Source organism: Citrus clementina, unplaced genomic scaffold (assembly GCF_000493195.1).
Source record: "Citrus clementina cultivar Clemenules unplaced genomic scaffold, Citrus_clementina_v1.0 scaffold_1, whole genome shotgun sequence".
In the NCBI taxonomy this organism is placed as follows: domain Eukaryota; kingdom Viridiplantae; phylum Streptophyta; class Magnoliopsida; order Sapindales; family Rutaceae; genus Citrus; species Citrus x clementina.
Genome location: NW_006263303.1, coordinates 14556638 through 14579584, shown reverse-complemented (window position 1 = coordinate 14579584; position 22947 = coordinate 14556638). Strand labels below are relative to the sequence as shown.

Here is a 22947-nt window from a genome sequence, read left to right as displayed (position 1 = left end):
GACTTCAAGGAATCGTTCCACCATATCAGAAAAAATGCTCAACATGCATCGTTGAAATGTAGTAGGTGCATTACATAATCCAAATGGCATTCTCCTATATGCAAATGTGCCAAAAGGGCAAGTGAAAGTAGTTTTCTCTTGATCTTTTGGTGCTATGGGAATCTGATTATATCCTGAGTAACCATCTAGAAAGCAATAAAATTCATGGCCTGCTAATCTATCAAGCATTTGATCAATAAATGGTAAAGGAAAATGGTCTTTACGTGTGACAGAATTCAATTTTCTATAATCAATGTATACACGCCATCCTGTAGTCACTCTAGTGGGTATCAATTCATTATCAGCATTGGTAACTACTGTGACTCCTGACTTTTTAGGGACAACTTGTACAGGACTGACCCATGAACTATCAGAAATTGGGTAAATGATACCTGCATCTAATAGCTTAAGGACCTCAGTTCTAACAACTTCTTTCATGTTAGGATTTAACCGACGTTGCATCTCCCTAGTAGTTTTAGCATTTTCATCAAGGTGAATGTAATGCATGCAATCTACTGGGTTTATACCTTTAATATCTGCTATGGTCCATCCTAATACTTCTTTGTGCTCTTTTAAAACATCCAACAACTTACCTTTTTGTTCGTCATTTAGGGATGATGAGATGATTACCGGCAGAGTACTTTCTTCTCCCAAAAACGCATATTCCAAAGTGTTGGGCAATGGTTTGAGCTCGAGTTTCGGTGGTGATTCTGATGATGGAATGAGTTGCTTCTCTGATGGTGCTAGTTGCTCAACTCTTGACTTCCATTTATTAGTGTCCATAGATGGTGCTGAGTCAAGCAGGGCATTGACCTCATCGACCGATCTGTCAATATCAAAATCCAAACCAAAGTGAGTTAAACATGTTTGTAAAGGATCACTAAGGTTTGAAACAAAAGTATCATCAACTAATGCTTCAATTAAATCCACATCAACAATTCCATCATCTGCACTGTGAGGTTGTTTGGCAATGTTGAAGATGTTCAGCTCCATAGTCATGTTGCCGAAGGACAACTGCATATTTCCAGTTCTACATTGAATGTGAGCATCCGCAGTTGCCAAGAAAGGTCGGCCTAGAATAATGGGGATGTGTTTCCTTGAATCCTGTATTGGTTGAGTGTCAATTACAATGAAGTCAACAGGAAAAAAAAATTTGTCTACCTGGATAAGCACGTCCTCCACAATACCACGAGGTATTTTTGTGGACCGATCTGCAAGTTGTAACACCACTGGAGTTGGGTGTAATTCTCCCAGTCCAAGTTTCACAAACACTGAATAAGGTAACAGATTTACACTAGCTCCTAAATCCAACAAAGCATTCTCAATTGTGTGGTTCCCTAGACTACATGAGATAGTGGGGGAGCCTGGATCTTTGCATTTTAAAGGAATTTTATGTTGGAGTATAGAACTAACGTTTTCTGTTAAAAATGCCTTCTTTTGAACATGCATGTTTCTCTTTTTAGTACAAAGGTCTTTAAGAAACTTGGCATAAGATGGAACTTGTTTTATAGCATCAAGTAAATGGATATTAACACTTACCTGTTTGAAGATTTCAAGAATCTCACCTGTGGATTTTCCCTTCTTGCCTTTAGCTAACCTCTGGGGGAATGGAGCTTTAGGAACATATTCTCGTGGGTTGGTTTCTTCTTTTTCCTCCGGTGGTGAGTCCTTAACATTCACAGGTACGATTTGATTTTCTTTTGTCACCGGCATCTCCACTTTGTTGTCGACTTCTTTTCCTTTTCGCAAGGTCATTACTGCTTTGACCTCTCCATGCTGTTGTGGTGAACTGGTACTTGCTTCATGTACTCCTTTAGGATTAGGCACTGGTTGACTTGGAAACTTACCTTTCTCAACGGTCATTGCCAAGGTTTGAACTGAAGAAGCAAGTTGTCCCACCATCTTCTCGAGGCTTGAAACAGATTGAGCTTGTGAGTTGAAGCCTGCTCTCAACTCATTTCGTAGTCCATCAATGGTGCGGTTCTGTTGCTCAATCGTGGAGTGAGTAACATTCCTAAAATTCTGGAATGCATCCTCCCATGGTCTAGGTTGAGAGTGGTTCTGGTTCTGATTGTATGGTCTAAATGGTGGCTGAGAGGCTTGAGGATTTTGAGGAATTGGTGGAGCTGGAGCTGCTGGTCCATTCTGTTGGAATCCTTGAGACCATGAAAAATTGGGGTGGTCTCTCCATCCAGGATTATATGTGTTGGAGTATGGGTTGTAATTTGATGGCTTTCTCATTACACCTATGGCATTGGCTTGATCTGAGTATGAGTCATGGTCATGTGGTTCTGTTGATTTAGCAGTCGATAACGATGCTATTTGTCGAGCAAGACCTTCAACCATCTCCTTGACTTCTTTGATTCCCGAAGTTGACTCGCCAATTTGAACCTCATTTACTCCTTTAATTCTTCTAGTAGTCCTGAGTGATCGACTCCGTTGTTGGGAATTATCTGCTTGTCGCTGGAAGAATTCCCAAATTTCTGATGCACTTTTTGACATTAGCTCTCCTCCACTTGTTGCCATTAGCCATTCTTGCACATTTGGTAGTAATCCCTCCAAAAAGTATTGGCATTGGTGCCATTTCTCGTACCCATGATGTGGACACTTCAAGAGTAGTCCATTGAATCGCTCACATGTTTCGAAAAATTGCTCGTCATCTTTCTGGGTAAACTCCGAGATTTCCCTGCGAATAGCATTGGTTTTATGCACTGGGAAATATTTATTTAAAAATTTTGTAACCATTTGTTCCCATGATGCAATGCTATTAGCAGGCAATGTATTAAGCCATGAACGAGCTCTATCTTTTAAAGAAAATGGGAATAGTCTAAGTTTAACATCATCATCTGAAAAATTCTCATATTTGAATGTTTGACAAATGGCATGAAAATCATTCAAATGATTATATGGATCCTCATTTTCTAGGCCATAAAATGTAGGGAGACAATTTAACACACTAGGTTTTAATTCAAAACTCCTAGCAGCTACATTTGGGTATCTTATGCATGACGTGCTCAAATTAGCTAAGGGACTAAAATAGTCCTTAAATGGCCTCTCCTGTGGTGCTTGTAAATCCATTTTATTTTTAACGTGTTTGTGTGTGCGAAGTGTTTTTTCTAATTCAAGGTCTATAGGTTCAAGATTAGGTAATAATGACCTACGACCATGCATGCAAAATAAATAAAATAAAAATAAAGATGCAAACAAAACAAAAAAATAAAGATGGGAACAAAACAAATAAAAATAAAAAAGAGGGAGAAATTACGATACTAACCTTATTGTGCTATTACAACCTTTCTATAAAAATACACAAAAATAAATACGTGAAAGAAATTAACTAAAAATTAAATTAATAAGATAAACAAAAAAAAAATTACAAAGAAAAATAAATGGAAAATTAAATTACAAAATTTTAAAGAAGAGAAAAAGAAAAGAAATACTAACCTTTAAATGTAGATTCACTTTTTTTTTTCTTTTTTTTTTTAATAATAAAAAAAATACAAGAAAACAAATAAAAGAAATTATTCACAAAAATTAATTCTATGAATTAAAATTACTTACCTCCCCGGCAACGGCGCCAAAAACTTGTTGTGCAAATTTTAATGTACTCGCAAGCGCACGAATCTATTATAGTATAGATCAATGGTGACGAGTGTCGATCCCACGAGGAGGTGGATTTTAATTGTGTAGAATTAATTTTGTGAATGGATGATTGGATTTATGGTGGAAATGATTTGATATATGCTAAAACTTAAATTAAAATGGCGAGAATAAATTCTAAAATTGGAATTGCAATGGCGAGAATAAATTGAAGATAATTCTATTGAAATGACGTACTTGGGTATCTGGATCCGTATCAACATGCATCATGAGCTAAATAATCCGTATTAATGCCAATTAAATCATGAGGGGGGAATCCACACCTCATGAACCACGCTCTAATCAATATGGTGCTAAGGGCTTACCGTGCCAAATAATAATAACCTTATACTAGAGAGCCGGTGTAACCAAGGCGGTATCTAGACAAGACTATTATTATTTGTCGACGAGAAGTCAAAACATCCACAAAAATTAGAGGGGAAGAGAAAATAAATTTACCAAATTAAGCCCATGACACATGTTGAGACTTCACCTTCAACCCAAGCTTGAAAGAAAATTAGCCACTCATAGTTGAACTAGGGGCAAAATGGGAATTTATTAAAATACGAAGAAAATACAAGATGGAGAGGGAATTACAGAAAATGGATCCCAAAAATGGATTCAGAGATATCAAATTAGGGGGGGGAGGCCCCCTTTTTATAGATACATGGAGTAAATCATGGCCATCGGATTAAAAACAGTTTGGACGCTCAGGATTGCGCCACGTCATCAGTCAACAGTCCACGGTTTGACCACGCGGATGAACAGTAACACGGTTTGACCCGGATGAACAGTAACGCGGTTTGGTTGAAAATAATCCTATGTGATGCATGCACCGTACGCGAGATTTTTCGTCCACTGATATGCTGCCACGTCACCATCAACAGTACATAAGAATTTTAGTCCAACAGGATCGTGACACCTCATCAGTCAATGCCACATCATCGGTCAATGCCACGTCATCATCCGTCTATGTGAACAGTGTCGTGAACAGTAACGTATACAGTACCGTACACGTGAATAGTACCGTACATGTGAATAGTGCCATTTTTCCTTTTATGCTCCTCCTAAGGTTTTCGACCGTCCTGAGTTCAAAAGTGATGTCCGTTTTGCTGTCTGATCTCTCCTTTATTGTGAAATGACTATAATGCCCCTAAAATACATAAAATACTTAATTAAAATAAAACACATGTAATTAAATCACAAGAAGGTTAAATATATAAAAGTAAGGGTTGTTAGTAAGACTTAAAATGTAAAATGACGGTTTTCTCCTTTATAAATATGCATTTTCTAACACTCAACACCCTCCCCAAAAAAAAATTGGGTATAAAATTATCCTCGTACCCTCCCTAAATGGAGAAAATTCCCGAGAGTACCCGTCCCCGTTGGGATTTTTGCCATCCCTATGTTTGAGTGAGTAATTATTTGACAATATGTAAACATAGAGGCAATATAAATAGAGTAAAAAAGAAAGCTTTTGTTTAATGACATAAGTCATATAATATTGAGGAATATACTCTTTTATATTTCATATTTGCATTAAATTAAATTTTAATTACTTGACGTCCTCAATAAGCTCACATGATGATAGACCCCAAAAAATAAAAATTGGAGAAAAAATAATTTGATAATACTTTCATTAATCAAATATTGAAGTAAATTTTTAAATTAATTTTAAGTTTAAAGTCATTCGACAACACCTTGATCATTTCAACAAATATTCAACTAATTTTTAAATTTTTTATAGACTTAAATCCATTTAAAAATACATACATTTCATCAAATATTGAAGTAAATTTTTAGAATTTTCATAAAGTTTAAAGTTAATCAAAAGAACTTAGGGCATGTTCGGTATCATTTTCCAAGCATTATTTTTATTTTTGTTTTCATAATACATATATAATACATGTTCAGTGGATTATATTCAAAAAGAAGATTACAAAACAAAAAATTCAGATTCATTATTATAACTAGTAAACTGAAAACATGTTAAAAACATTCTCCAAATATTACAAAACTAAACCTAAAAATGAATTAAAAAATAAAACCAACCTCGTGACTACCTCCGCATCCTTATCTCTTCATCAACGCTCTCTCTTCCCCCTCACCTTTCTCGATCCAGTCACAACAAATCTGTACTTTCTCTCTCCTCTTATCTTCATCCAACATCATTCGCTCTTCTTATTTCTCCTGATATACTCTCTCTTGGTGTGCCAGCTGCTGTACTTCGTCTCTGCTGCTGTCGTTACTTCATCTCAGCCACTGTCGCTGCCCCGTCTCCGCCGTAGACGCTGCTGCCCCGTCTCCGCCGTAGACGCTGCTGCCCCGTCTCCGCCGTGCTGCTGCTGCTCTCTCCGCTTTGTCACAGCTGGTATTTTTTTTATTTAAGTAAATTTTTGAGTAATTATTTGATTGATTTGATTAATTGTTTTTAATAGCATATAAAAATGATATTGTTCATGATAATGATTTCACTACAAATGCCATTTTGTTGATGATGCACAATTTGAATTTATTGCCTGTCACTCCAAAAATAATTTTTTTTGAAGGGAGAAAATGATTTAGGCAAATTGGGCTTTTGTTATTAGAGAGAAATAGAGATTTTTCAAGCTTTGCTTTGGATGGAATTCTCTTAAACAATCTGCAATTTGAATTTATTAACTGTCACTCTAAAAACATATATATTTTTTAAGAGAGAAAATGGTTTAGGCAAATTGGGCTTTTGTTATTAGAGAGAAATAGAGATTTTTCAAGCTTTGCTTTGGATGGAATTCACTTAAACAATTTGCAACTTGTGGAAGTGAGAATTAAAATGAAAAACCCATTTTTTGTTGTGCCCCAAAAAAAAAAAATGAGTTAAAAAAATTGACATACTATAAGAAAGCTTACTTTTTGCAGCATTTGATGAACGCTTCATTAAGTCTTATGTAGCATTTTGTCCAACGCTATTTTGGACGATGCTGTAAAAGGTAGAATGTCTAATGTAGCGGTCAACAAATGTTGTAAAAAGAGTATAATAAAAATGTTGGAAAGACAAAATAACATTGGGTAAACGCCGCAAAAACTGTACTGCCAAAAACCAACATTCACTTGTTCCTTTAAATATCAAAATTAAATATTCATACAATTTTTCAAAAGAGAATATCCAAATTTCAAAATTAAATGTCCATACAAATATAGAGATTTAAAAAGTTACTGCATATGTCCATACAAACATCAAAATTGAATATCCAAATATAGATTGTACACATCAGGTCAATAATATTCAATACATCAACAAACAATTTAGTTTAAGGCTACATAGTTCTTCGGCCAAGCAATTGTGCTTCCAATTTCATCATCAAGAACATAAAAATCAGATGTCATACGATATAAAGGAGTTTTTCCTATTATTGTTATTGTAACCTAAACTTTCCAATAATTTGGTCCAAGATCCATGTGATGTGCCTTTGAAAGTGGATTTGTTGATGCAACTGTTCCTTCTCCGAAATCTTTTCTTATGCCCTTCCAATCCAACAATTTGCATTGTGTATTCTCCACGTTAGATTCATTAAATCCATGTCTGTTGGTGCTTTGTATCTATCACAAACAAGAACAATGAAACAAAGGTATTAGTCTTAGAACATAATTATTGACTTCTTAAAATGATCCATAAAGGTGTTAGTCTTAGAATATAATTATTTTCTTAAAACTATCTAAAACTTGTGAATTATCTTCAAAATCTTGCATTTTTTCATTTCTACAATTTTGAACCTACAAGTACATAAAATGTCTGAAGATTACTTCTAGCTATAACCAAAGTTAAAAACTTGCATTAAAAGCAAATAAATACTTTTAAAAAAAAACAGAGCAATACTAACCAACAATATGGCTTCCAACTTTCAGAAAGTGTCATAACTCATATATTCAAATTAAATTCATTAATACCAACTTTCAGTAATTAACAAATGAGACTTGAAGTTCAATATACAACTAAGCAAATGTAACATATATAAAAAGACATATACATTCATTACCTCATGTGTCCTCATGTAATTGATGAATGATGCTTGAAGTTCATTATATTTGGCATGAAGATCATTTAGTCTGCTCTCAGGCTGAGAAACATTTGAGTGGGTAATTGCTTGTAAAGCCAATTTAGAAGGTGTGGCTGCGAATCCAAATCCTCGCACTCGTCCAAGACGTTCTTTTCCCAATACACGAGTTAAAGCATCACTTTTGACAGTACATTTACCTAAGTCAGGATGTGTCCTCATATATTATTTAATATTTTCTTGTAAGCATGTGTTTTAAATTCTTATTAGCAAACTAATTAACTGGTAAATAAAATTGTTATAAAAGAAAAAGTATTAATCACCAAGTTATCAGTAATTTCTTTATCAATTGGAATTCCATCTTTCTTTGAATAGGCATGAGACCAAATGTCAACTTGAGTTATTGATGAATTTGGATTTTGTTTTATCTACAAAATATATAGATCATTATTTGATTACCGAACTACTGGTAATGCATAAGAATAAAAACTTAACAAGAAAAATTACTATTTCATGTCTCAAACGAGGAAGTCTTTTACGGCCTGTACGATGAACTCTTTTTTGCTTTGCCCTCAAAGCTTGTAAATATTTGCTTTTCAACTAGATGAACTGGAAAAGTGAGTGAATTATTACATAAAAATTTCCTTACACAATTTAGAAGAATCATACTGACCTGAAACTCTATAGAACTTCTATCTCTAATGAATTTATTCCACTTTTGCTCAGATTTGATGTTTTGAGGTTTCATCTCTCTCAATGCAGCAAGGTGATTGATCACATCTTATTTTTCTTGACAACTCTGACTTGTACGTTCTCCAAATTTTTCCCATCATCATAAGAATATAGTCTCTGTGACAATAATCAATGATGAATTGTTGCTGCAATAGTAAAAAATGTTTATTAGTTAAGGAAATACTAGAAGATATACATTTTATCATAAATCAACACATATCAAACACTACCTGGGCACAAATCCAAAGTATTTTTCTTAAATCTTCATCAACTTTATGCCAACTATTCAATGTTATTGGCATCATTTGTTTTACCAAGCTACCAATATAAGAAGACAATTTAATGGAATTATCACCAACAACCTACCCAATCTCATTAAATGAAACATCCATACGTTTGCCATCAATGGATGCAACAACGTCAATCTTTGCAAGACCCCTTTTCCTTTTGTTCACTTTTGGAAGAAATATTGAATTATGAGAATCAGAGTCACTAAACTCACTGTCTTCAGGTTCATCTCTAGCAATTATATGTTTTCCCTTTGCTCTTTTTGCTGCCTGTTTAAAGGACTATATATAATCATGATTAAAATTAGAGTAAATAATGAAAATAGACAAATCTAAGTTGACAATATTGAATTATAACTTACATCTATAAGTCCCCTCTTCTTTTTCTTTTTTTGGACAATCAGAATCAAATTCACTAAACTCAAATCTCTTTAAGCTCATCTAAGATAACTACACGTTTTCTCTTTGCTTTTTTTTTTTTTTTTGCTTGTATAGAGCACAATATAAACATAATCAAAATTAAAATAATCAAAATAACAAATTCTAAGCCGATAATACTGAATCATGACTTACATTAAAAGGTGCAGCCAAATGAATCTTTGTAAGACCTTTTCTTTTCTTTTTCATCTTTTTCGTACATAAGGGGGGATAAGTTGAATTATCTGAATCAAAATCTGCAATCTTTCTATATCTTCATTATTATCTCTAAGAGTTGTGACTATAGCTGCAAGTTCTTTCTTATGTTTTTTTTCAGCTTGTTTAGAAGACTGCATGTATGTTATTCAAATTAGAATAAATCAACAAAACATTTTTAATAACTGCTGATATTTAAATAAGAACTTACTTCTCTAATTGTTTTTAGCATTTTGTAAACAATTTGATGCTGTCCTACATTGAATTGGTTAATGGGCATGTTTACTTGAAAAAAAATATAAAAGAGAAACAAAGCAAAAGCAATACGTAGAAAAGATATATATGACAACAATAAACACTAATAAAAAAAGCTTACACTGAACTATGAAAAAAAAAACTTTTTGCTAGGGTTGTATTTCTTTCCAATTGATCACTGTAAAGGAAGCTCATATGTGTAGAGTGGCCAGTGAAGCAGAGGATTGTAACACCTGCAGCTTACAGATACAAGTTGATGACATGGCTTGCTAGCTGGAGCCTGGTGGTTTTGTAATCTCTTGCACACGTGAAGATTAGGAAAATCTGTTACAGCCTTCCTTGTGCTCGTTAGTTTGTTAGATAGTTTTAATTAGCTCATTAGCAATTGTAATTAGTTGTAAAGTTAGTTAAATCAGCTACTCATGTATATAAAAGGAATAATGTACAGATTCATTGTAATGATGATTTAGTGATAATAAATCAAAGGAAGTTTTCTCTGTTTTCCAAACATTATTGAATTTCTACTTGGTATCAGAGCCAACAATGGCGTTTGCTAATCTTGCTTCTTCTTCCTCACATCAAACTCAAAATGCTACTGCAAATTCAACTACTGTTTCTTTTACCTTTAATACACCAGTCAAGCTCGATCAATCAAATTATCTCATATGGCGATCTCAAATTCTAGCCTCAATTCGTGAAAATAGGCTCGAAAAGTTTATTGATGATTCAATCACTCCACCGTCATCTCATATAGCTCAAAGAGTTGATGATGAACTCAGATCGGTGGAAAATCCAGAATTCACAACATGGAGATCTCAAGACCAGGTGCTGCTTGGATGGCTGCTCTCTTCAATGAGTGAAGGAATCATTACTCTGGTGTTCAACCTGGAAACATCACTCGGAGTGTGGAAAGCTATTGAGATACAATTTGGATCGCAATCTAAGTCTAGACTTTTACATTTAAGATACATGATGAATTCAACAAGGAAAGATGATATGAAGATCACAGATTATTTCATTAAGATGAAAAATATAGCTGACAATATGGCTGCAGCAGGAAGTGCTTTAAGTAGTGATGATTTGATTTTGCATGTATTATCTGGATTAGGACTAGATTATAATTCAGTAGCTACTTACATTACTGGTCAAGTAGGAGTTGGAAAAATGAATGTAAATGAGGCATATGCTATGCTCTTAACTCAAGAGGCTAAGATTGAACAACAATCACAAATGCTTGCTGGTGTGGATATGAAGAACAATTTTGAGGCAAATTATGCTCAAAACAGAGGAGTTAAGAAGAACAACATGTCAGGTGGAAGAGGTTTTGGTGGCTATGGTTATGGTCATAGTTATGGAATTGGAAATGGTGGTTATTATAAAGGGAATTTTGACACTGACTCTGCTGGTGCTGGTACTAGTTTTAACAATCAGTTTAAAGGCTATCAATCAGGCAATCAAAGAGGAGGAGGAGGAGGTAACTGGAATAATAACACTGGAGTTGGCAACTTTAACAATGGCAAACCTATTAATCCTAAACCTCAGTGGAATACTTCAAAACCTACCTGCCAAATCTGTCTCAGGCCTGGACACACTGCCAATGTCTGCTGGAAACTAGAAGATTTCATGGCTTCAGGTGCTTACAGACCACCTCCAAATAGAGGACAAAAGGCTGCCTATTTAGCCAACATGGATGCTCCAGCTGATACAAATTGGTATCTTGACAGTGGTGCTACTCACCACCTTACTAATGATGTGAGCAATATGCATATGGCTGAACCTTTTGCAGGTACTTCTAAACTTGTTATTGGAAATGGTGTTGGTTTATGCATAACACATACAGGCTGTGCTGTTTTGAGAATGCAAAGTTCTGTAAATGATTTTGAACTGAAGCTGAACAACATTATCCTTGTGCCTAAAATAACCAAAAACCTGATCAGTATATCCAAACTAACTAGAGATAATGATGTTGTGATAGAATTTACTAATGATTTCTGTTTTGTTAAGGACAAGGTGAGGAATTTGATCATACTGCAGGGCAAAGCTGAAAAAGGATTGTACAGATTGCTATTAGTCTCAGCAAACAAACCTTCTCCCTATCTGTCAAACCAAGGTCTTCTTGCTCATGTTCAGTCAGCCGTCTCAACTCAACCCATTTCAATGTTTTCTGTTGTTAGTTCTAAATGTTAGAATAAAACTGTTTCTCAGTCACTTTCTGAAGCACAGTGTAGTCAAAACTCTAATTGTATGTTGAGCACTATGATTTTACATCAAAAATTAGGTCATCCTAATGCTAGAGTGTTGAATCATGTAATCAATTCTTGTCCATCTTTTAAAACCATCAATGGAAATAAAGCTTTTGATTCTTGTGATGCTTGTAAGTTGGGAACAATGCATAAACTTCACTTTCTAGTAACTGAAACCAAAACCAAAACCACACTTGAAATTCTACATACAGATCTATGAGGGCTTGCTCCTACACTTTCTATCCAAGGATATAGATATTACATAAGCTTTGTTGATGATTTCCCAAGATTCACTTGGATTTTTCCTTTAAAAACCAAATATGAAGCCTTTCAAGTATTCAAAGTTTTTAAAGCTCAAGTAGAGAAACAATTAGACAAATCAATAAAGTGTCTTCAATCTGATTGGGGTGGTAAATATAAGTCATTTGTTCACTTTCTTCAGAAAGAAGGAATTCAGTTTAGACATTCCTGTCCATATACTCACAACCAAAATGGCATTGTGGAGAGGAAACATAGACATATCACTGAGTTGGGTTTAACCTTACTTGCACAGGCCAAGTTACCTATAAAATTTTGGTGGGATTCTTTTCATACAGCTACTTATATTATAAATAGACTTCCAACCCCTGTTCTTTATTTGAAAACCCCTTATGAATATCTTTTCCATCTAAAACTAGATTATCCATTTCTCAAAACCTTTGGTTGTGCTTGTTTTCATTTTCTAAGAGATTACAATCCTCACAAGTTTCATTTTCATACTTCTAAATGTGTTTTCTTAGGATACAACCCTTTACACAAAAGCTACAAATGTCTCCATTCATCAGGGAAAGTTTACATAGCAAGTCATGTTCTATTTGATGAAACTTCTTTTCCATATTCTACTGATCCCACTTTCTTGCAATCTATGCCTTCAAAGTCCTCTGACTTTCTCTACAATACCTTACACTTCTATCATATCTCAGTTCCTAATAGCAATCAGAATCCTTCTGAAGTTGCTCCTGCAGATACGAATTCTCATGCATCAAGTTCTACTCACAACATCATCTCACTTCCTCTTCCTACATCACTAGTTCATTCTTCATCACTTCATTCACCAAATAACTACATCACATCACCAGCTGCAACCTCAAACACCACTCCAGCTGCTACCTCAAACACTATAGCTGCTACCTCAAACACTACACCTTCACTTATAATCAATCAAACTCTTTCAAATATGCCATTATCAGCTTCCAGATCACTTCCCTCACCTCCAAACTCCATCATATCCACTCATCCTATGATTACCAGAGCCAAAGCTGGTATATTCAAACCAAAAGCATTCTTGACAGCTCATAACAGCCTAGAACCTTCCAATGTTGATGAAGCTTTGTCTGATTCTAAGTGGAAGGCAGCATTGCAAGCTGAGTTTGATGCTCTCATTAGAAACAAGACCTGGAGCCTAGTACCAATGAATCCAGAATACAAGTTAGTAGGCTGCAAGTGGGTTTTTCGAACCAAATATAATAATGATGGTTCAGTTTCTAAGTACAAAGCTCGTTTGGTTGCAAAAGGGTTTCATCAAAGAGCTGGCATCGATTATTTTGAAACTTTTAGTCATGTAGTGAAGTCCTCCACTGTCAGAGTTATCCTTAGCTTGGCAGTCATGCAAAGCTGGAATGTTAGGCAAATTGATGTCAATAACGCATTTCTTAATGGGGATCTCACTGAGGATGTGTACATGCACCAACCAGAAGGCTTTGTTTCACAGGGAGGATGTGTCTGTAAACTAAACAAAGCTCTCTATGGCTTAAAACAAGCTCCAAGGGCCTGGTATGATAAGCTTAAGGGATGTCTTACAAGCTGAAATTTCACAAATTCTAAGGCTGATACTTCTCTGTTTGTCAGGCATGATGTCAAATGCATAATCCTTGTCTTAATATATGTAGATGACATTTTGATCACTGGACCAGATTCTGATCTGCTGGAATCTTTTATTGCTAAGCACAACAAGGTTTTTGCATTAAAGGATTTGGGTCTAGTAATATATTTCCTTGGTGTAGAAGTCTCCTATACAGATCATGGAATGCATCTCTCTCAAACTAAATACATCAAGGATCTGCTGTCAAAAGCCTCTATGCAAAACTGTAAAGAAATTGACACTCCTTTCAGCACATGCTACAAGTTGGAGAGATTAGCAAAGGGCTCATTGGGTGCAGAATTTGAGAATCCAACTCTCTATAGAAGCATTGTTGGAGGGTTAAAATGCTTAATTCTAACCAGACCAAACATTGCATATTCAGTTCACAAGCTTAGTCAGTACCTAAGTGCTCCTACACTTCAACACTGGTTTGCAAAAAGGTGCTTAGATACCTTCAAGCATCTGTCACATATGGTTTATACATTCAGCAGGAGGGAACTTTGGAAACTATAGGACTGACAGGATATTCAGATGCTGATTGGGCTTGTGACATTGATAATAGAAAATCCATTGGAGCTTACTGCATCTTCCTAGGTAATAATTTGGTTTCCTGGTCTTCTAAAAAGCAAGCCATTGTAGCAAAGTCTAGTACTGAGAGTGAATACAGAGCCTTGTCAGTAGCTAGCTCAGAAATCTCTTGGCTGCAATCCTTATTTTCTGAGCTTAACATCACAAAATTACCAACTCCTGTTCTATGGTGTGATAACCAAAGTGCTGGAGATCTAGCTAGAAATCCAATTTTTCATTCAAGATCAAAACATATAGAGCTAGATGTTCATTATATTAGAGACAAGGTTCTTAACAAAGAGTTAGAAGTGAGGTATATCCCCACTGAAGAGCAAGTTGCAGATGTCCTCACTAAGCCACTGTCTTTTCCTAAGTTCAGTTACTTCCGATCCAAGCTCAATGTGATTAGCAGACCCTTGAACTTGAGAGGGGATGTAAAGGAAGCTCATATGTGTAGAGTGGCCAGTGAAGCAGAGGATTGTAACACCTGCAGCTTACAGATACAAGTTGATGACATGGCTTGCTAGCTGGAGCCTGGTGGTTTTGTAATCTCTTGCACATGTGAAGATTAGGAAAATCTGTTATAGCCTTCCTTGTGCTCGTTAGTTTGTTAGATAGTTTTAATCAGCTCATTAGCAATTGTAATTAGTTGTAAAGTTAGTTAAATCAGCTACTCATGTATATAAAAGGAATAATGTACAGATTCATTGTAATGATGATTTAGTGATAATAAATCAAAGGAAGTTTTCTCTGTTTTCCAAACATTATTGAATTTCTACTATCACATGTGCCAAGATCCTGTCAAATGAACAAAAAAAAAAATGTTAGTTGAATTCAAATTGTATCAAGTTATAACAAGCACAAAAAAAAATCCAAAAAAAAAAAAAAACAACGAGCACTAAAACAAAGAAAACATACACAAATTATACAAAAATATCCTCGCAATCCTTTCTAACATGTTGTATATCCTCATTTGTTTTACAAGGTAAGTTAAGTACTAATGCATCTAATGTTGTATAAGAAGTAAAATCTGAATCTTTGTACATCTCCATGTCATAGGATCATTGTGGTGGTGCTTTCAACATAATGTAATATGATGATGTATCATCTGTCCAAGAATAGAACACTTGTTTTGTTTGTGAAGCAAAAATATCCTTTTCAAATTGTTTCTGCCCTTTCTAAAGATTCACTATAGTAAACATATCTTCAGTTTTAATGCCATTAGTAATGTTTGTCCAATCACACTTGAACAAAGGAACCCGAAATGTATGGTAATCTAATAAAATGATGTCCTTTATTATTCCATAGTAAAATGATCTTTTCCATAACTTGGCTGTTGTCTTTTGCACTCGATCTGCATATTGTTTCTACTTTAATAAAGACACCACTATTTTTTAGACTTCTCACTTTCTTTTGTGTGGAAACAAATTCCATTAATAATGAATCCAAGATATGACATTACATGTCTTTTTTGGTCCATATGCAAGCAATTTTAACATCTCATTGACCCTACTTTCTTAGAACTTAATTTGTTTCAATTAAATTTTTATTAGCATATAAAAGTGCATATATTTTATAGTTAATTAAAGTTACATACTATACAACCTTGTCTGACAGCCAAATGCAAAATGTCTTTGTGTGCATTTTTTGAAGTAAAACTTTACTCTTTGGTCTACACAATCGTCTATCTAAAGATTTCAACTCCATTTTGTGCATTCTATATAGAAAAATAAAAGAAAAAAGTTAAGAATAATAATAATTGTAAATAATGTAAGGCTGGATTTCGTTTTACTTACTCGATATATGGTTCCACTTCTGTAGTATTATATAATACATAACAATGTGCAATATGTAATAATTCATAAGATATTATAGTTGGCTTTCCACCCATGAGTGGACGCCCTCCTACTAATTGTTCATTGTGATCAAGTTTAGTACATATTGCATTTACTTGCTCGCAAAACCTCATGGCCTCTTCAGCAAGATAACATTCAACTATGCATCCTTCAGGCTGTGCATTATTTTTAACATATCCTTTTAAATTTTTTATAAATCTAAAAAAAATTAGATTAAAAAAATCAATTATATTTAAGTATTTTGAATAAAGTAGAATGAAATATAATGTAAAAGAGAAATTATAATTAATATCTCTCGAAAGGGTACATTTAGTGATATTGCACTAGACCACATCGTTGGACTTCACGTGCTAAGTGGATTGTCAAGTGAACCATGATGTCAAAAAAAGAAGGTAGAAAATACATCTCGAACATACATAAAATCCCAGTAAAATCATTTTCCATTTCTTCGAACTTAGTTCCATCAATCACTCTTTGGAATAATTCATTGAAGAATGTGGAAAGTTGAAATATTACAATTTGTGGTCCCTTTGGTAAAAGCCCTCTAATTGCTATTGATAACAATTGTTGCATTAAAATGTGATAATCATGAGATTTAAGACATGTGATTTTACATTCTTCAATAGAAATGCACTTTCCAATGTTCGAACCGTATCCGTATGGAAACTTCAAATAAAACAATCTCTTACAAAATGTTTGCTTCTCTAGTTTAGAAAGTGTATGCATGGTTGCTGGTAAACATATTCCATTCTCTTCTAGCTTTGGATGCAAATCAGATCTAATTCTCAGTTCTTCTAAATCTTTATGAGATTTCAGCCCATCTTTTGATTTTCCTTTCAAATCTAACAGTGTACTAATAATGCTATCACATACATTTTTTTCCACAATCATTACATCGAGTTATGACACAAGACTAAACCTTGAAAATAATTTTAAAAAATTTATTTGAATAAATATTTACAATAAACATTATTAAAACAAAAATAAAAAAGTTTAATTAAATAGCAATTAAAATGACATACCTCCCAATATGGCAAGTTAAAGAATATTGACTTCTTTTTTCCATATATGCCTTATTTCTTTCGAATCTCGTTTTCTCTTCCTTTTCTCTTTCCTTTTCATCTTACCCTTTTTTCCCCAATCATTAACAAAATCTTTTATTTCATGCAATATTCTTCACCAGTCAGTGACTTATGATTTTCCTTAGTTTTCTCATCTCCATCAAAGCATTTTGAAAGAAAACAAAATGAATGAGAGGGGTTAAGAAATCTTCTGTGGCCCATATATGCAAACTTTCTACTATGTGGTAACGAATAAGAACATGTATCAAAACCACATATAGGACAAGCAAATTTTCCTTTTGTAGTTCATCCAACTAGGTTAAAATATACTGAAAAATCATTAATCATCCACAATAAAATGGCTTTTAAATTAAATATGGACTTAGAAATTCTATCATATATATCTACCCCATTGTTCCATAATTCATTCAAATCCTCTATAAGTGGCTCCAAATATACATAAATATTATTTCTAGGTTGTTTTGGACCTGGAATTAATAAGGTCAACATTAAGTTTTCTTGCAACATGCATAGGAAGATTATATGTCACTAATATCACTGGCTAACAATTGTATATAGAGCTAAGATAACGAAATGGATTAAATCCATCAGTTGCAAGTCCAAGTCTAAGGTTTCGAGGATATGAAGCAAATTCTGGCCACTTCCTATCAATTGTTTTCCATGATGGTGAATCAATAGGATTTCGCATCTTGCTATCTTGGCTTTGATTCTTGGCATGCCATATTAATTGCTTAGTCATTATTTCTGACTTAAACATTCTCTTAAACCTAGGAAGAATTGGAAAATAGCGCATCACCTTCACTGGAAATACCTTTTTTTATCTTATTAGTGCGTTGATTAACTTTCCATCTAGAAGCACCACATTTTGGACATGTGTCCATATCTTTTCTCTCATTTCTAAACAAACGGCAATCATTAATTCATGCATCTATCTTTTCATATCCTAAGTCAAATTCCTTCAGTACATTTTTATTGAATACATAGAATTTAGAACTGTATTCTTTAGAGGAAGAATATCTCTAAAGATTTGAAGTAAATCTGTAAAGCTTTTATTGGATAGACCATTATCAACTTTATGTTTAAGTAAAATTGTAGCTACTGATAAGCATGTTTTACTTTGTACAACCAGGATAAAGAGGAGCTTTAACATCATCTTTATGAAGAGAAACATCACATTTTCTCTCATGATATACTCTTTCATGATTATTGGGGTTCTCATAAGCATCACTGGGTTGATTAGCATTGTCACTAGGCTTATGATATGTATCCCTATAAATCTCATAAGCATCAAACATTTCCAAATCTATATGTTGTAAACGCACACTTGGAATTTCCCCATGGAGAACCCAAGTAGTGTAATTAGGATTCATTCCAGTTATAACCAAATGCTCATAAACAATGTCAACATGTTGAGAATGGAGATTTCGACATTTAGCACAAATGCATATAATCACCATCCTCTGTACTTGCTTGAGCCATGTTGACAAACTTTCGAGCACCATTTTTATACTGCTTAAAAAATCTGTGAGGAAATAAGCTGCTGGTCGTTGGGTTTAAATGCAAGAGTTGAAGAAGTCTGGGGGCATTGTGCAGATCAACTTCAGCTGGAGGGGTCTAGTTGAAATCCTAACGCTGATGTGGCAGAATTCGTTATGAATTCGTTATAGCTTTCTAGAAATACCAGAATAAAAACACATGTGTTTTAGCCTTTGATATCATATCAATATCTTCTTTATTTTCTTGGTCATTTTGCAAGCCATTTGGTTCTTTGTGATCCTTGTAATTCCTTCTTGGTGATTAGCTTGTATTTCGTTTTGTTGAGATCAATAAAAGAGCATTTTTTTCCTTCATCAAGTTGTGTACTTGAAACTATGCTCTGTTCAGTTTCTCTTGTTTTTCTTTCTTAATTAATTTGTGTTGATTTGTTCTTTAAAAGCTCAATACGTTAATTGAGTTATAACAAATGGTATCAGAGCCTTTGGTGGTTCAAGAACATGTCTCTTCCAAAGCCCGATATTGAAAAGTTCACCATTGGTGGTGACTTTTCACTTTGGAAGATGAAAATGAGAGCTCTCATTGTTCATCAGGGTCTTGAATCAGCCCTGGAAGAAGACGATCTTGGAGGTGCTTCAAGCTCAGTCTCTGATGAGAAGAAAAGACAGATATAGAACAAGGCTCATAGTACCTTGATCTTGAGTCTTAGTTACTCAATTTTAAGGGAGATTTTTTAAGGGAAGACTGCCCTTGGTATCTGGAACCAGGTGGAGGCTCTGTGTATGAAAAAATCCTTGGCACATCGACTGTTCTTGAAGAAAAGATTATACACCTTTTCTATGAGAGAATGGATCTCAATTCAAGAACACATTGACAATTTCAACAAGATCATTCTTGATCTTGAAGGAATTGAAAATGTAAAAATCACGAATGAGGATAAAGCTTTCTTTTTATTGAGTTCATTGCCTAAAATCTATGAAGGGTTTGTGGACACCATGCTCTATGGAAGAACCACTCTAACTCTAGAAGATGTGAAAGCCTCTTTGAGCTTTAAGGAGATTCAGAAGAATAAAGGGCATGAAGATAGTAATGGTGAAGGTTTATTTGCCAGAACAGATAAGAAAAATAAGAAGAACAAGAACAAGAGTCAAGCTAAAAAGGATGATGCATCTGCAAAAGAAAAAATGAAGAAAAGAAAGTGTTTCTACTGCAAAAAGCAAGGTCACTACATCAGAGATTGTGCTGAGAAAAAGAAGGATGAAAAAAAAGAACAGGGGATGCAGCAGTGGCCTCAGATGAATCCTATGATGATGGATACTATAGTGCTGATTTGTTGGTGGCTTCAAACAGCAATATCAAAGGTCAGTGGGTTCTTGATTCAGGTTGTTTATTTCATTTGTGTCCTGATAAAAGCCTTTTCCATACATATGAATCTGTGGAAGGTGGTAGAGTATTGATGGGTAACAACAATGTGTGTAAGATTGTTGGTATGTGGTCTGTCAAAATAGAGATGTTTGATAGGACTGTCAAAACTTTATGTGATGTAAGGCATGCACCTAGGCTAAAGAGGAACCTGATCTCTTTAGACATGCTGGATAGTATGAGATATTGCTTTAAATATGAAAATGGTGGTTTAAAGATTATAAAAGGGACTGAGATGATAATGAAAGGAGTAAAGAAAAATGGCTTGTATGTGTTAGAATGGTCATCAGTACCTGTGTCAGCTGTAATGCCTGCTGTCTCTGATGTCGATAGAACCATGTTATGGCACCTCAGACTAAGCCATATGAGTATTAGGGGAATACAAGAGCTGAGTAAGCAAGGATTGTTGTGTGGTGATAGAATAGATGAGCTAGATTTTTGTGAAAATTGCATCTTTGACAAAGCACACAGGTCTAAATTTCCAAAGGGCATGCATATATCTAAGCAACCATTAGACTATGTGCATGCTGATTTGTGGGGGCCTGCACAAGTGCCATCCTTGAGTGGGGGAAGATATTTTATATCAGTCATAGATGACTACTCTAGGAAAGTATGGATCTACATACTGAAGACCAAAGATCAAGCCTTGAAGAAGTTCAAGATTTGGAAGACTTTGGTGGAAACTCAATCCGACTTTAAGGTAAAATGCTTAAGAACAGACAATGGACTTGAATTATGTAATAAAGAGTTTGAGCAATGTTGCCAGAAATGGGGAATTAGGAGGCACAAAATAGTGAGATTCACCTTTCAGGAAAATGGTTTAGCTGAGAGGATGAATAGAACATTTATTGACAAGACAAGATGTTTACGGATAAACTCTAAGCTTCCTAGGAGTTTTTGGGCAGAAGCTGTTTCTACAGCTAGTTACCTGGTGAACAAAAGTCCATCTGCTACAATTGGTTTCAAAACTCCTGAAGAACTCTAGTTTGGAAAACCTGGAAGATATAAACACCTTAGGGTATTTGGATGCCCTGCTTATGTCCATGTCAGACAAGAAAAGCTTGATACAAGAGCTATAAAATGAGTATTTGTTGGTTATCCAGATGGGGTCAAAGGCTACAGGATCTGTGTATAGAGGCTAAAAAATGTCTGATCAGTAGAGATGTCCAGTTTAATGAAGTGGCTATGATCAATAACCTTGATCAAGTCACTTCTGCTATTGACATCAATACAAGTGACACACAAGCCACGGTAGAAATTGACCAAGGTGAAAAGATTGAGGTGAAGTTGTCTAATGCCTATGAAGATAAAATACAACCAGAAGCTATTGAAGCTGAGTCTTAAGATGCAGAAGTAACAGAAGGTGAAGTTCCACAAGCAACTGACTTACAACAATATCAGAGAAAGAAAACATACCAGACCCCTAGCAAGATATGCATATGGAGATATGGTTGCATATGCCTTGATGAGTGCAGAAGATGTTGCAATTAAAGAGCCTAACAACTATAGAAAAGCAATGAATAGTAAGAATAGCAGAAACTAGATTAAAACTATGAGGGAGGAGATGGATTTTCTGGTAAGGAATCAGATTTGGACCTTGGTTCCAAATCCAGGGAACAGGAAGATTAGGGAACAACTATAGAGAAGCAATGAATAGTAAGAACAACAGAAACTAGATTAAAACTATGAGGGAGGAGATGGATTTTCTGGTAAGGAATCAGACTTGGACCTTGGTTCCAAATCCAGGGAACAGGAAGATTAGGGATGGCAAATTTTTCCAGACCCAACCCGGACCCGGACAAACCCGGATTATCTGGTACGGGTTCAACCCGCACCGGATGCATTAACAATGCGGATCCGGGTTGTAATTTTTCAAACCCGGATATATTCTGGGTCAGGTCCGGGTTTAGGTGAACCCGGATCTCCGGAACCCGGACCCGGACTACCATTTATTTATTTATTAATTTTTATTACTAACTAAAAAATATATAAGCATTAAACAATAAATTGGGCAAGAAAAAAAAATAAAAGCAAACAAGACAAACCCGCAAAACCCTAAAGCAAAACAAAACAATTGCACCAGCCGCCACCTTGTTGAGGGGAGGGGGGAACATAAGCAAAACAAAACAATCCCTCAATCTTTATCAGTTCATCTCTCAATCTTCATCTCCATCTCTCAATCTTCATTTCCATCTTCATCTCACTCATCCCCAGCGGCCACCTCAAACCTCATCTCCCTCATCCCTAGCGACTGCCACCTCAATCTTCGTCTTCTTCATCCCCAACGACCAAGTTCATCAATACATCATCAATTAAATCATCTCAATTCATCATCCATTATTATCAAAAACCCAGCTCCACCATCGTCAAATTCGGTCTCATCTCTCTCCAAAGAGCAAGCTTTGCTGCTAGTTGCTAGCCCCTTCTCGTGGCAATCATATTTTTCACTGGCCCATCATTGCCTTAGCTACGACCTGAAATTTTCTTTCGTTTCTCTGTATTTCTCTTTTAATTTTTTGCTTTTGCTTAATTTCTGTAATTATTAATTTTTTTCTTGTTGTTAATAGCCAAACGCAGCATCTTAGCACATAATATCCATATAATTATAAATTTTATTATTGAAGTAAGCAAAATTGGTTGTGATCCCATGAATTCACCCTATTGTTTTTTGCTTCTGTAATTCCAAAGAACCAAAAAGTGGCAAGTATTAAATCTATCTTCATCCAACTACCGGGTTTGAAACCCGCAATCCGGAAACCCGAAT

At 34.9% G+C, this 22947-nt stretch overlaps 2 non-coding genes across 2 annotated transcripts; both read left to right on the top strand.

Moving 5' to 3' along the window:
• Positions 1-2629: 2629 nt before the first annotated feature.
• Positions 2630-2733, top strand: LOC112095922. The gene has a single exon (XR_002904082.1). It is a non-coding gene; the product is annotated as a small nucleolar RNA R71 (small nucleolar RNA).
• A 7948-nt stretch (positions 2734-10681) lies between these two features.
• LOC112095995 lies at positions 10682-10818 on the top strand. The gene has a single exon (XR_002904155.1). It is a non-coding gene; the product is annotated as a small nucleolar RNA Z247 (small nucleolar RNA).
• The last annotated feature ends 12129 nt before the right edge of the window (positions 10819-22947 follow it).